Source organism: Apteryx rowi, unplaced genomic scaffold, assembly GCF_003343035.1.
Source record: "Apteryx rowi isolate R43461 unplaced genomic scaffold, aptRow1 scaffold_1230, whole genome shotgun sequence".
Taxonomy (NCBI): Eukaryota; Metazoa; Chordata; class Aves; order Apterygiformes; family Apterygidae; genus Apteryx; species Apteryx rowi.
Window position 1 is genome coordinate 20,142 of NW_020447454.1, and position 13,813 is coordinate 33,954.

The 13,813-nt window shown below is 38.6% G+C and overlaps 1 protein-coding gene across 11 annotated transcripts in view; it reads left to right on the forward strand.

Moving 5' to 3' along the window:
• The window catches only part of LOC112960877 (fibronectin type-III domain-containing protein 3a-like), an 80,181-nt gene that overhangs the window by 697 nt on the left and 65,671 nt on the right, over positions 1–13,813 (forward strand). The window contains exon 1 of one of the 11 annotated variants that reach the window (XM_026055504.1): positions 98–199. The exons of 8 other annotated variants lie outside the window; for them this stretch is intronic. The gene's annotated coding sequence lies outside the window, so the exon portion shown is untranslated. 2 more of the 11 variants (XM_026055505.1, XM_026055506.1) reach the window with 2 other exon arrangements.

Below are 13,813 nucleotides of genomic sequence, written 5' to 3' on the forward strand. Positions count from 1 at the left end.
CGCCGCGGGAGGGCGGTGGGTCGCGGAGGAGAAGCGGCTGTGAAGCGCGGCCGGACCAGCTGAGACGGCCGTGACAGGCGGCGAGCAGGAGGAAGTGGCGGTTTTCAGCACCTCTTTCTCTCTTGTTGTTGTTCTTCTCCTGCTAAGCCATAACTGCGCTCTCGGAACTCCCAGCGAAAGGGACGAAGTGTGCGTTTGTGTATGTGTACCACAGATCTCTCGGAAAACACTGTAACTATCCTGTTGAGTGCTACTAGAGACATTCTTTCAGCTAGATTTATGCCTGCTTTCTCCTTCCCTGAGTATTACCCCAGAGCGCTTTGAACCCGAACAGAAACTTTTTGTTGCTTCCAGGCAACCTGAAAGTGAAACCAGCTAAAAGCAAAAATGAAACTTATCAGCCGATATTATTGTGCAGAGTACAGAAAACAAGCAGTAGAAACAATGGAAGGAAAATACGTTAGGTAGAAACTGATAGAGCATTACGTGTGGTATCCAAAGACATGTTAGTCATTTGTTAAGCCTTGTCGAAGACAATTTATTAGCTGCATTGGATGTCAAGTGTTATTCCAGAACATCTAATTTCATGAAGTAATTTCTGCAAAACATTCTTTTTTAAATTTAAGTCTGTTTGATCTATATATATAAAATCATAAATTGCTTAAGTTATCATGAAGACTTCAAATCTCTTAACTTTTTGCTATTAAGTATTTAATAGCTTCTGTCTCAGAAGCTCTAGGTTCCAGTCCTGCTAAGTTTTAAGCTAAAAATAAGCTATTTTGGTGTTATGGCAATAGGTAACTTTGTGCTTACACCACCTGGATTCACCTCCTGGCTACAGTTTAATTTTTGTGTGTCTGGCTGCCTGTATGTGTTTATATAGTGTCATGAAACAGTATGAATCATAGCAACTCAGCAGGCCTTAAAATTCAGAGAGCAGTTTTGTTAATTTACCTTTTTTTCCACAAACTCTTAAGGAAATGGTCTCAAGTACTTGTGAAGTTTAATCACATGATGCACGGAGAAGAAGTGAGCTTACAGGTAGGGAGAAGGCTGTGCACATGTGTGAAAGTTGAAAGCAGCTGAGTATCCATAATGGTCAACGTTGCAAATTGGATAGTAGCTGGCATTCCTGCTAGGCATGCGGAGCAGGAAGGGTCCTCATCACATTTGCAAAAATAGCTTCTTGGCTTACATACTTTACGTGCAGAGTGAATCTGTGCAAGTCATCTTGGCACATATGCCTTGAATCTGGGACTTTTTTGGGCAAACCTTATTTTGACAAGCTACACCAGGATGTTTTTTCTGGTGATTTCTGGTTCTTGTTGAATTGATTATATCGCAGGCTTTGATTGATGCTGGTTTTGATAGATGAAGCCTTAGTTGAGATGTGAGACATGGGGATCCTTGTCCTCAGAAAGGCCATCAGATGCTTAGGTCACTTGGTCACAGTGAGCAATCTTTTGAGTGTCTGCTTTGAGCAGAGTCACAGTCTGACCACTGTAGATGATGATAGAAACACAAAATTAAATGAGTGTCTCAGGTTTTTCAGGACAGATAGAGACCTTCTGAGGCTTTTTGCTGTATGCCAGGCTCTTGCTATAAGAGTTGCTTGTGGCTCAGGTCATTACATGCAACACTGAAGTTAGCTGATTCCATCCATTAGTCGCATTTCTACCTTGCTAAAACTTCAAGTTTCCACTAGTTTGTGCACTGGGGACTTAACACTCAAAGGCTTTTGATAGTATAGGTAATGATGTAATGGAATTGCAGAAGCTCGAATTATGATTCAGACTACTAACTCATTTGTTTTGGTGTGTGTGTGCTGTGGGTCTTGAGATGACTTTGTTATTATCTACCTTGTGGCCATTTAATTTAGCTTGAATTTGGACCTACTTCTGCTAACTCAGTGTTGTGTTGATGATCGTTTTGGCTTAAGGTAACGGAAAGAGAGCCTTCCTAGTTGTTTTTGCAACTTTAACTACTTAACTGAATGTGTTTTGCAGTGTTCTGTTAGGACTTTCTGGGAAGCTAAACCCTTAAAGCATGACTTTAGGAGATGTACAATATTCCACCTGGGTCAATACTTTCTCTTAAACAGTTATAACTTCTAAATGCTTTCAAATGACTTGCTGATTTAACTTGTTGACAGTTCACTTCTGAAATACTCTCTATTATTGTGAATGTGTTGGTCTTTAGAAATACTGAGTACTTTAAAGCATGAAGTACTGGTGTTCTGATTATTTATTAACTGATACCTCTCTCAAAATGGCAAGTCCTATAACCCAGACCTCTCCCCCCAACTCTTTTTTTTGGGGGGGGGGGGCATGGAACTAGCACAGATCTAGTCTGGTCATTGGACAGACAGATACTAAAAAAGACAACGTGTTTGAGGTAGCCATCTCACTTCCTAGATAGCATTGTTTGCAGCCGTTGGTGTTCATTGTTGGTGCTTCATGGAACCTGAGCAATTTTCATCTTCCCTTCAGAATTTGGCAACTTCCATAGCTTTTTTGATCTCCAGCTTCTAATCATTACAGGATTTCTAGTTCAACCTCTATTAAAATATCTAGAGGTAACATGTAATGTTTCATTGGTGTGTATCTGTGGTCTAATGAGGCAAACTATGAATTAGATTCTCTGTTATGTCTATAAATAACAACTTTATATTTTATCATCCTTTAAGCCTGTTGGCTTTGAGAAAATTGCCATTGCATATTTAATCAATTTGTAGCAAAATCCAACTTAGCTGCAATTTACAGTACATGACTTGAATTGTTGGCCGTTGCTTTTCCTATAAGACCAGATCTAGTAAAAATAGATTTGACTTGCACTGACAATTCTTTAGCTTAACTAGAAGATACTGCTTGTATCTCAGAAAAGTGATAACAATTTGGAATGAGTACATAGCTGCTTTTTCTGTACAGTAAACACAAACAATGTTTATTTTGTTCATGGAGCCGGTGTTTCCTGTGTTACAGAAATGATCATTTTTTGCTTGTTTTTTTTGCTATATACTTGGAGCAGTCCTTTTCTTAACTTTGTCTATCCATAAAGTTTACTGTTTTTGTTTATTTCCAGTACCATTTTGGATTGTCATCCTGGGGCCTCTATTTTGTAGGGTTCATAGGGGTAGCAAATGTTTACAAAGTAACATACACATTTCTTGCAGGTTTTCACCTTTAATTGTTCTAGTAAATTTGCATTTAGTTTCAGACTGGATAAATATTTTGGAAGCCTGTTGTCCATTTCTCCCCCCAGATCTGGTCCTGTTCCCACTTCACATACTCTTGAGTCTGTAACCAGTTTAAAAAAATTTTGTTTTTTAATAAGCTCTCTTAGATAACTTTAACAAAATATAAATGGAAAAGGAATTTGCCAGACCCTTAGTAATAGTGTATGATTTGTTGCTAGGTTTTTTTTCATGCTAGCCTCACCCATGTAATAGGTGTCTGTACTCATGTACTAGATGATGTACTCTTTCTTGAATAAATTATCTGTTTTGATTAGCATACATGATGCAGAAGCTGTTGGTCTTCATTTTGACAGTACAGCTGTGTGGAGGACTGTGTAACTACCCTTCATGAATGTATCGGTGTAGAATGTTTTTCTGTTTACTGTTGTCGTACCTCAGGAATGGAATATCCTTCAGTTTTCCAAACCCTTTACTAAAACTCTAACAGCATACTCACTGTCGGTATCTTCACAGCACTTCTGAGTTAGACTAGACATACTTCTCTCTCTCTGTGTTCACTGCTCTTAAAAAACTTCTGCCGTTTCTTGCCTGGGGCAAGCACATTTGCTGGCCTCAGTCTCACTAGACCAACCCGGGTACCCTCCAGTTTGTTTACTTGAATTTATATTTTTGTCGCCCTTTAAACTTTTGCTTTTTCAGAATGCTTGAAGCTTCTTGTCTTACTGTTCTGCATTCTTTTCTGAGGTCAAAACGTCACCTTGGTTAGTGTTGGTACCCTCTCTTGCGGTTTAATGTTCTGAGTGCCAAACACAATACCAACAGCAATTTGCAGAAGTTGTTAAAGTGTTGAATATGCCTATATTGTGCTTTTTTCCCCCTTAAGCTTTACTCTCAGAATTTTTCTGAAGCATTTAGGAGATAAGAAAAGGGGAGAGCCACATGCTGCAAAACTTCTTCATTTAGAGGCCATGGAAAATATTCTCCCTTATTACATATTTAAGTACTCTGGGCATATACAGAAAGAGCTGTCAAAAAATAAAATGCCCACAAATTTTCGATCCCAGTTTAACCAGTAAGCTTAGTTCTTATAGTCCATTAGTAAGAGAGAAGCCCAGCACTTTCTAAACTGTGATAAATCTTTCTCTTCTGCTTTCCAGCTACAGCACTAAAACAAGTTATTCTATTTTCCTGGCAACACATGGACTTGTATAGTATTGTCAAAAAACTATGTTTCACGACTCCTGAAACTTAGGCAACAGAACTGATCCACTCTGTGATTTGAGGAAGGGAAAAAAAAAAAAGTAAAAATCCCAATTTTTATCAAAGTCTGGAAAATATTGTCCATTGAAGTATTGTCCATGGGGAGAGTGACAAGGCTGAAATGTATTTATAGGGCGGTAGCTGTAGATACTAGCTTGATTCAGTAAGTGGGCTGTAAAGACACAAAAATGTTAACTTTACCTTTGTCATGACAGTTCTTAAGGTGCTTTTATTCTCGATAAATACCCTGGCTGCATTTAGATCTGTGAAGCTCAGTTTTTAATATCTCTTGCTCTTGAATATCCTGACATGAAAATAAACTTACCAAATCCAGAACATCACTGTTATATTTAAAATAAAGTTTGGTTTTTTTAAGACTATTGCTTACATAAGTAAATACTTCTTTGTAAATGGTATTGAGATTGGCCTTATTACAGACATTGGATTTGTACATTGGGCAAACTTTACTTAGCATATAAGAACCTACAGGCATGGGATACTGCCAAGTGTTTTCTCATTTCCCCTTGCAAATGTAGGATATTCAGTATGGTATCTCACTCCTTTGATTACAAAGTAAATCTTAATCTGCTTTAACTTCCAGTTTTCAGACTGTAGGGTTTTGTTGTTGGGTGTTTTTTTCCTTTTAAACTAGAAGAACTATACCTATTAGATGACTTGACAGAAGGAAACTGAGTCATAAGCAACAAAAATATCTAGTAGATCAGCTTTTCTTGGGGTGGGGGAAACACATTCTAGAAGGTGGTAGCAAATCAAGTAGCAAGGATGAGTGAAAAGCGTGCATATAGCTAAAAACAAAGCTGTGAGTAAAAACTGTGAATGTCTGTATACCAGCATAAGAATGTCAAAAGCAAAAACAGGTGACTTGTAATATCTTGGCAATGAGAGAGAACCTTGACTGTAACTGTATTTTGCTAATGTTTCAATTTACCTATCAATAGGCTATTTGGGGACTTTTTAGAGTAAGAGTAAACATCCTTAACCACAGGACTTATCATGCATCTACAAATCCTGTAGAATCTAACAAGCAAGTAGAGAAGACCATGCTTTAGGACAACTGTTGCCTCACCTGTTTAGTCTAGTAGGAAGGTAGATTGAAGACACTAAAGAGGGCTGAAAACCTGCAGAAGTGAATAGTGACTGTTGAAGATGATCAGTGTTAGATGCAGCTGAAAGGCAATTTGATTTAACTTCTTCAGACTTGCTCATAACTTGACTGTCCTCATATAGCAGCATATATGCACATACCACTCAATCCTGGCATTTCAATGGCAAGGATAAATTACTGTAATTCAGGGAATAAAATTTAAAAATACTGTAGTACATTTAATTATGTACATCACGGCAATACAGCTCCAAACAGATGTATATCTAGCTTTGTGGATTTATTTTTGTTAACGAATTGAGAACTATTCAGAAGAAACCTTACAGTTTAAGGTGTAAAGTAGGAAGCTGAGAGCAGCTGTGTCCTCTGGCTGGGCAGTCAAACTAGCTGGTCTGCTTACGTTTTGACTGACTAGGCAACCTTTCGTGGAGGATGGGGTGGCACATGGGAGAAGGGATTGCTAGCATCCTCTGAGCAGCCAGTAGCGGCACCTGCTCTTGTTCTGCTGATCTTCCCCTTCTGTAGTTGCAGAGGCTCCTCCATGGAGGAACCTTTGCAGGAGGAGCATTTTTAATGTTCAAGAACTACATTCGACTTGAGATGCTGTTTGACTACCCTGCTTGGTTGTTGTTGTTTTGGGGTTTTTTGTTTGTTTTGGTTTTTTTTACAGCATGCAAGTAAATGCTTTGGTGCTGTTGTCATTAAGCTTAATATCTTAATATCCAGGGAAATGAAGCGCCTGCCAGGGTGACTGCCTCTTGACCCTTTTTACTCTTGTAGTCTGTAGCTTCATGAATGCTATGCATTGGTGCTGAAAGAAGCGGTACCTCTCTAGCTGCTTGTTCCTATGGCTGGCACACATCTGCATGGCTGCACAGTGAAATGGTTCAGGCAGCTGATCCAGGTTAAAACTCATCAACTTTTGTAAGATTGATTTTAAACTACATCTGTCCTCCAGTTTAATTCACCATGTTGTTGGCCAGTTGCTTGCAGTGGCACAAGCGTGAGAGCTGCTAGTACTATTTAGTAGAACTGGATTATGGCAGTTTAAAGTTTTCATAAAACAACATCTTTCAGATATGTTTGTTAGGCCTCAAAACCCCTTCTTTTTTGGTATATTCTTACTGTTGGGTTGTAGTTTTCAAGTGACTGACTTGGCTTGTCATGTTCTGTGCTATCATCCTGTTCCTTATGGAAGTAGAGACCTACAGGTTTTCCTGAAACAATCTATATTCAAAGGAATCAGTGGAGAGAAATCTTAAAATCTACGATTGCAGCTGTTAGGCTTATAGCTTCGTTGCTCCAGTTTCGTCTTAGGTTTGTATAGCATAGTTTTCATTTTTCAGAACAAGCAGGAAAGAACTGTTTTGTAAGAGTTTTTTAAGAGCTACTGGTTCTTCTTGAATCATGCACTCTTGTTTGTAGCTCCAGCACTGGCAGCTGTCTCTATGCAATAAATTTATCTCAGCGACCAGTTACATCACATGAATAAAAATAAATACAGGTTTTTAGTTTGCTATAATGGAATCATATGAAAAATTATTACTTTGAAAATTTGTCCTCACTGCTCATAGTTACTAAAAAGAGGGAGCCAATAACAAACAAGGAAGTAGCTTGATGCTTGGCATCAAATTTGCTTGCATTCTCAGAAAATGAACACGTTCTTAAATGAAAATGAAGGCAAGAATAATGGTTAACTGGCAAAGGCCAAGATGTTTTTGAGCCCATATGATTTTCAGAAAATAAACTGAAGGAAATGCAGTTCTGGCAGAAGCTTAGAAGAAGCTAATTTAGCTAGTATAAGAGTAAAATTGGGAGAGTTTAGGGAAGTTTTGGGGAATAAAAAGCATGTAAAACAAACAAAACAGCCCTATAGTTTAGATTGGTGAAGTGTAAAGTGGAATTGCACTGCATTTACAAATGGTGCAAGAAAATGCACCACGTAGTTCACTCCATTTGTTTTTGAGGATATTTCCCCTGGAGTATCTAAAAGAAAGTTGTCTCCATAAGACAACGGAGGCCACACTATAGCTCACAAGCCATGTGTGGCAGTGGATCAGACTGATGTGACTGCTAAAGACCAAGGGTAATTTTGTACTCTGGTGCTGACACTTACTCATTGATTTTAAAATGCACACTATCAAATTAGGTGTGAGTAAGATGAACAGATAAACTCTGATTTGTGAAATGGCTACTGCTATCTCTTTCTAAAGCTTACAGAACCTGTTTAGGCTTCTTTTCTTTGAAGGTGTATGAGGGAGGGGCAAATCTTTGGAAAGTACTGATTTCTCCTTATGCAATAACTTCAAGATATAAATATGTTATATGTAGTTCATCCAGATACAGTCTTCAGAGGGTTTAATAAGAATCTAATAGTAGTAACATTTAAAACCAGTAAGTGGTATTTTCAGGTAGTTTTCATTGTGTTGGTCTTGATACCAGCACTCAAGCGTTTCACAGCTTAAGTCAAGAAGTAGAGAAGTGTCATGAATATATTGGCCCTTTCCATATGACTGGTTTATCAATGTCTAGTTCTTTATGTAGTCTTCACCTTCAAAAGTCTGGGTTTCTAGAGTAACTGTTAGTAAGAGTTTATCCTCTTTTGGCTCAGACTCAAAAACTGCCAGCTCATAAATAAAAATGCATTAAACTTGAACAGCTGGAGTGCTTCCTATTATCTACTGTGCCTCTCATATAAGTTGTAGTACCCATGACATGAATGCATGAACAGCACTTGAAGCTGCTCCTAAATCATTGCAGTTCACAACCTGAAATATAAAGGTAACCTGAAGCAGGTATTGATTTACTATACTAAACTCCCAAGACACTAAGGTTTACAGTTTTGTGGTGGGTTGGCTACTTTTGCTTTGAGAACAGGCAGCAACCGTTGGGAGAGAACTAGTTCCGGTAACTATTTCAGCTATCCGAGTACAATTTGCATTTGTGAATCAGTATTTTCATGGTAATCATATTACAACTGTTAGTGTTTGCCTTCCAGTGGTAACAAAGGATGCCCAGAGGTAAGTATCACATCTCAGGATTTCTTTCTGAGGTTTCAGTGTTTAGTGGAAACCTGTGACATCACTGGTGAACTACTGACAAACTATTTCCTTCCTTATGGTAGAGGTCATAGATTCTTTTTTCCTATGAGGAATTTCAGAGCTTATTAAAATATTTTGCAATATATTCTCATTTTTTAACTATTCTGATTTAGCTTCTAGTAATTGGAAGTGTTAGACTTTGATTTACTTTACAAAACTATACTTTTTATAATTTGTATATATATTCTGCCTTGCTACAACTTTAATGCCTCAAATAATGGGGCTGAGGAGAATACCAGTTTCAGCTTCACATCATTTAAAAGGCGATTGTCAAATTAGTCAAATAGAAATGCTCCACAAGACATCTTTCTTTTAACAAAATATAGCAATTTGTCTCTCCATGCTATTAGAAAAATGTTTTATCAAGTTTTCCAGGAACCTTTTTTCTAAAACAGGAAAAATGCTTTATGAAGAGCAAGGCACATCTTTTAAATAAACTACATATTAATCAAAATAATTAGTGGAGAACTAAAAAAACAAAAATTGGTATATTCTAATTCACACATCTGAAAATGTGTGAATAGAAAATATGGTAATTGAAAATATAGCAAATCTGCAAAAAAATTAAACTGTAATTTCTGATTTTTAAAACAAAACAAAACTCTCTTCAGAGTGCTTCATAACTTTAATAGCTCAGGTAGAACCGTATGGATCACTGGCTAATTATGTTGTAATATTTTTCTACACCAGCTACATCCCTGTGTCTGAGCTCTTTCCAGCAGTGCATTAAGTGACATGACTAACATCTGTCACATATGGTTTCTTCTTTTATTTTTTCCTCAGGGAGGCATTGATGTATTTCTTTCAGATTTTTCCCATTTTAGCATGTTTGTACATCTTGGGCACTTGTGTTTGTCCGCCCCATCTGATGACTTCTGAACTGGTTGGCTGATTTGGCAGATTGGAAGAAATCTCAGTAATACTATTTACAAGTCTCAAATGGGTGGGCAGGAGGAATCTTTTAAGAAATAAATAATAAAGATAAGTTTATCCTGCAATAGATACCAAAAAATTGACTTGGCTCACTGTGTCACTTAAATGCCTTAATTGCAGGAAAAGTTTCAACTGTAGCTTGCATCTTCTTAAAAAGAAGAATCAGTCAGATGCAAGACTAATCTAAATAAAACTGGGCTTTATCACTTAAGGTGTTTACAAAGATGCTTATTTTTAAAGCATGCCTGCTGTGTTCATGTTGGAAAAGGCAAATCAAAGCATATCGTGCATTGGAATTGGAAGATGGTTTTATGGAGATCTTTGACTCTATGTGTTCATTCCTTGGTCTTTGACAAAATCTAGAAAGTGCTGCCTCTTGTGCAGAGAAGCTTTGCCTTATTATAGGAAATTGCCTGGGCCTGTGGAAGTGACTTGTGGATTGTCCTGGAGGAAGGTCGCCGCGGAAGAACGGAGCTGAGGAAGGAACGCACTGCGCTGCCAAGCGCCCCCGGGAAAACCCGCCTTATGGCAACTGCTGACGGGCAGCCGCAGAGTGATGCAAGCTCAAGCATGTCCTAAACTGCACTACTGACATAAGGAAATCCTGGAGTGCCCCTGTTTTTGCCATTTCTAATGTAATATCACCATACGACTTGGCAACACTTAGTGAGGGTGTTCCTTGTTCTGCACCTGTATCAGACACTTTTGCTTGTCTTCTCCCTGCTTACATTTTTACCCTCACTTCACATAAAAATCAAGGCCTTTGTGTGTATTCTTCCCTAATAATTTATGTATCTGCTGGTCATCTGATTTGACAGATCTAGGGATGTCAAAGAGTATTAAGTTTCTGAAAGTGTTGTGAAAATAAGGAGGCAGGTAGAGGAGAAGCACTCTGTAAATCACAAAAATTGAGGAAAACTAAGTTATGCAAATTTCTCCATCAGTAGACACTAGAGAATCCACTGGGGAGGCGTTATAAGTGCTCCAGTTGTGGGAAAGGCATTTAATTGGACTTTGTATCAAACTCAGTAACCAGAAGCAGCAAATCTGTAGAAAATGAGTCTGTCTTTTTTTTTTTTTTGTACACAGCATTATTAACTGTTAGTACACTTTTTTATCATAGTAGTGCTTAAAACCCAATGAAGGTGTAAGGCCTGTTTATGCTGGGTGTTTCATACAAAACTATAACTTCTGTTTTGCAATTATCTTCTAAAGCTGTTCCCTTTCCTTCTCTTAAGAGAAAGGCAGAGTATAAAATAATTCGGTTATGGACAGTATACTATGGTATGTCCTCCAAAGTCTTTTAATTTGAGTTTGATTATTACTGTCACTGCCTTGAAATTGTGAATTGAGAATCCAAAAAATAATCACAGTGTTTAAGGGCTTGGGAGACAAACTAGTGGCACCTCTCTGTGGGTTCTGCTCTAATGAAAACCATTCAACTTTGGCATTACAGACTTATTTTTCAGAGGTCTGTGCTTTCAAATTCATATAAAAAATTTAGCTCAAAAGAGACCTTTGGAGATGGTCCTGATATAAGCAAGGGCTGAATTAGGCAAACTTCCAAAATAGCTCAGCTTGCTCAGGGCCTTGTCCAGTCAGGTTTTGAGTATCCACAGGATTGAGATTTCTCAGCCTTTCAGGGCAACCTGTGCCAGTGCTGTACTGCGCTCATCATGAAGGATTCCCCCCTTGTGGCCAGTCCGAATTTCCTGTGCTGCAGCTTACAACCCTCGCTGCTTTTTCTTCTGCTGTGCAATGCCAAGAGGAGTTTGGTTTGCAGCTGTCTGTGCGCACCCTTCAAGTTGTGGCATCCTGCAGGTAGATGACTCCCAGCCTTCTCTTCTCTAGTTCCCTTTGCCTCTCCTTGCCCAGCACGTGCTCTAGCCCTGTAACCCTCTTTATGTCTCTTAGCATCTCTCATAGACTGAGGACGAGCAGGTGGCTGGGGAAGAGCAAAACTGGATGCGGTATTCCAGCTGCAGCCTCGTGAGCGCTGAGCAGCGGGGAATAATCGCCTCCCTCAGCCCCTTGGCTGTGCTCCTGCTAGTGCAGCCCAGTGCCCTGTTAGTCTTCAGCACTCCAAGGGTGCACGCTGCTGACTCATGTGTTCTTGCCCTTTGGTGATCCAGCTGATTTATTGCTGGTGTGTTTTCAAAGAGGCTATCGTTAAGATCAGCTGCTAGTCTCTTGGAAGTGGAAATGCTGATCCATGTGCAGAGGAAATTCAGTGCCCAATGATCTCAGCCTTGTAATATTCTTTAATCCTTAATGAACAGATGATTGAGTAATCAGCAGTGTTGTATATCTCTTTAGAACATGTGAGTAGTGCCGCAGGAACATTAAAGTACCAAATCTGAAGTCAATAAGGACTGAGTTAAACTGTCATTACAGTTCAGGAAGACATACTTACTTAACAGCAAGTTTAACTCAGCCTTTGAGCCTTAACATCATTTAGCCTTATGACTTGTTCTTGTGATCCACTCGGTAATGTTATTGTATATGAATTGTTTAGAGACTCTCCAGGGCTGATGCACAAGAAAGTTCATATGCCTTCATGTTTCAGCTTTGATAACCTTCAGAAAAATCTCTTTCAAGGTCTGTTCCTTACCATCATTTTCCAATTTCCTTTACCATCATAGGAAGGTAAGGGAAATGAATAGGAGTTTGGTTGGGAGGCAGTGGGAGTTTGCTACCTAAATCTACAAAGCATTAGCCTACCCAGCTTGGCTGAAAACTCGGGAGACCCTACGTCTCCCTTGAACCATAGGACGGACTCAGTGAGGGTACTGAAAGAACAGTGTTAGCTGAGTTTGCAATCCTGAATTACACTTTGAATCGCTACTACTAGTTCTGTATATTCAGTACCAAGACAGGAAAGGAGATAACTGTTCATGCAGCAGTTGTTGCTTTGCATGAGTCAGTGTAGGCTTCTAAATAACCTTGCCTTAATGCACCACCAGCAGAAAATTACATCTCATCTGCTTCTGTGCTTAGCAACAGTGTATTATCTATCTGTTCATCTCGTGTGTTGTCTTCCTTGTCTGGTTCATTTTACAATGACCATGAGAATGGCATACTGAATTGGCCTTAAGATAAATCCTTAGTTATCTCATTTTATTATTTTACCACTCTGAAGGCTGCTGCATCCTTTAGTTTTGAGTGGTGCAGGAAATTTTAACAGTAGACTAGTGAATTTTCTGTAGTGGTTCTGCAGACTGTAGGATCTAGCCTTACCTGATGTCTGAATACAAACTTTTTTCTTGTTTCACTTTCAAGACCTCACTGTATCCTAGGTATATTGAGAAACTTGATGGAATTGAAAAGCAGTTGTATCATCCAGAGCTAGCAGAGCAGTTTTACCCAGAGTAAGACTAAAATTATGGTATGCACATCCTTTGCCTTCAGTGTGGTTCCAGCTTGTGTTGTGTCTGCTTCAGTAGTCTTTTTCCAGTGTTCAGCTGAAGGGAGGTGGTCAGTGGTGGAGTGTTAACTTCTTCAGGCCTTACATCCAGATCTACAAAAGCAGCCCTGGTGCTCATGTTTAAAATAAATAGCCAAACTCCAGGAGTATTTTCAATATGGAACAATATTTTCACAAAGTTGTAATCACTCTAATTACTCTTCTGAACAGATATCAACAATTTTAAGTCAGCAAATTGGAGACAGCTTGTTAAACTAGTCTGGTAGAGCTTGTAGCTATTTGCAGACAGAAGCAGAAAAAATATCCTCCTTGTTGCTAAATGATGTTCACCTGTTGATATAATCAATGTTGATAGCCTTTGGGGGGAGCTTGTGTTTATCTGGCCGTTCAGGTTGATTATCCCATCCTCAGAATCAGCTCATTGCAGGATTGACTTGATTCTGTGTTGGGTTTTTTTGTTTGTTTGTTCTGAAAAACCTATTTTACCTTTGTATGTATTAAAACCTTTGGTTATGTCTAGTTTGTCAGGCTATTCATACAATTTTAGTGTAGTAAAATTACTTACTCTTATCACTGCCATGGCTTGTTATTCCCAGAGTTCCTTCTGATTTCCTCTTTTTTTTAATAAAGTCAGTGGACAAAAAAAAAATAGAGAGAAATGAGAAACCAAGAACTGATACCTTCCCTTCCTATTAGGTACTTACCTGCTTAATAATTCTGTATTTAAAGTTACATTTTTGAGGCTGAGCTGTCAGGTTTTAATCTATGTAATATCT